We start from the raw sequence: 2,125 nt of genomic DNA, 5'->3' as shown, positions 1-2,125 counted from the left end.
CTGAGACCACGTCCTGGACAGCACAATGGCCTCTCCATAGATGTGAGTCATGCTCAGAGACAGTCTGAACACCAAATGTTTTAAATTGAAGGAATCGAAATATCTCAAGTGGTTTGCTAAAGTCATTGCCTCACAGCTTCTGGGATTTGCCAAGCAAAGCAACTAGTGCCTATCTTGAAAAGGATATGCCTAAGTAATTTCTGATGCTTTTGACATAGAACATTGCAGTTATTTCACTAGGAAAGTTTCTAGGGTTTTATTGAGATGTTGTAGAATAGGCATTATGGACAAATATGATCAAATATACTGATTTGCTAATTAGCCTTTGAATTTCTCCCAATGAAATTTCTTTTTAGTCTGTCACTGTTTCTAATTTATGCATTTTTACATTTTCAATACTGACAACACAGAGAAGTCTGAGTCTTTTAAAAAGGTCAGAAGTCACCTATGTGATCCTATAGGGTCCTGTAGAAAGCTTCTGATGGACGCCACTGGCCAGGGCTCCCTCAGTCACTCCCAGTCTCCTGTTTGGGAGATTGGGTTTCTATGTGATTTGCTGGTGAGATTTTGAATGTACTTGCAAGTGTTTTTAGAAGGCAAATAGAGGTCATCAGAATCACTTCCAGAACGACCTGATTCACACATGCTCATTTCGGACGTGTTGTTGCTTTCTTCTCTTTTAAAATCCTTGCTCATTTTATTTTGCCTGAAAAGAGTGAGATGAACATCCACTGTCAAATTGAAACCATAACCTTTGCTTGAACTGATAGATACACCCAATTTTTTTTTGGAAATAGTTTTTTTTTTAATTTTCACTTTTTCTCCTGCTATGCCTTGATATAGACCAATATTTCCTCCTCCTGGTAGCTTTTGTTTCCTCTTTTTCTTCCTTGTAAATCTCTACACTTAGTTTGTTCAGATTTAGACTCTAAAATCATCTCTTTTCATAATCCTTCCTGGGAACATTAGCTTTGGGGATAAGTTAATTTGGTCCTTGCTTCATTGACAAACATTTTCTTCTACATTTTCAGGCACATATATGTTTACCAGAAAACCTGCATATCTAGATTTTACTAATTCAGAAAATTCCCCTGCCAAATAATTGATTTCAAAGGTACGCAATGTAGCACATTTCCATATCCATTTCTTTAAACTGAGGGAGACAGATTCAGTTCTAGGTGAGACATTATTGGTAGGTTTGCCTTCACCTGAACTAGACGTCTTGCGAATGAGCAAATATTTGCTTTTCTATTTGCTTTTATTTGCAATGATTCTCCTTGTCCTGGAAGGCCAGCTTCCTGAAGAAGAACCTGTAAATCCTTCTCAAATAAATGCTTGGAGTTGTCATCACTGCTGGAGTCCATTGCAGAGTCCTTTCCATCATGCCTCCCTGGGTCCAAGCAGGTTATTCTGTGTGCTGTGAAGTAAGTTTTTCTTTCAACACACATAGCTGACGTGAGAGGTAGTAACAATATCTTCTCAATGGTATAACGGTATCTTGTGCTTCTCACGCTTTGGATTTTTTTTCCTAAAACTAAAACCAACATTCTTTTGTCCTGGCGAGTTTTCAGCAGCTTAGGGGTGTTGGTGATATTTTGGCATGGTACAGCTATGAAAGACTTGCACTTGCCAGTCTGTCAAATTCTTATTTCTCTTCTCTTTCATTTGTTTCTTTGTGTCTTCTACACTGTACCAAAGGACTTTGTAAGGTCCCATTCTTTGGCTCTCCTCCTCACATTCCAAGGCTCTGCAAGACTAACAGCCCTGGGCCCTCCACATCTGTGGCTCCCTCTCCCTGCTGAGACTTCTGGCATTTGAATTGTCCTCTGCAATCACGCGTTGGTTTCTTGGGAGGCTGCAGACCTCTGGACATTCAATGCAGTGTTCCTGATTCCTGGTAAAGGATGAAAAAAGAAGTATTAACAGTACTTTGGCTCACCACATATTATTACCAACACTGTAAATTAGATTTAGGGAGATTTTCTGATAACACATCCATGAGCTAGCTAGTTGAGAGAGAGAGAGAAAGGGAGAGAAAAAGGAGGAAAGGAAGGAAACAAGGAGGGCTGATTCTTTTGGAAAAAATTTTAAAAGATGGTGCAAGACACTGAGATTAAAAAGTCTT

General features: G+C 39.2%; 1 pseudogene; it reads right to left on the bottom strand.

The window, feature by feature from the left end:
- Positions 1-510: 510 nt before the first annotated feature.
- LOC106823579 (shugoshin 1-like) lies at positions 511-1,814 on the bottom strand (annotated as a pseudogene).
- Between the last annotated feature and the right edge of the window lie 311 nt (positions 1,815-2,125).

The sequence above is a fragment of the Equus asinus genome, chromosome 1 (genome assembly GCF_041296235.1).
Source record: "Equus asinus isolate D_3611 breed Donkey chromosome 1, EquAss-T2T_v2, whole genome shotgun sequence".
Taxonomy (NCBI): Eukaryota; Metazoa; Chordata; class Mammalia; order Perissodactyla; family Equidae; genus Equus; species Equus asinus.
Note: the sequence above shows the minus strand (reverse complement) of the source record. Positions and strands in the feature narration are given on the sequence as shown.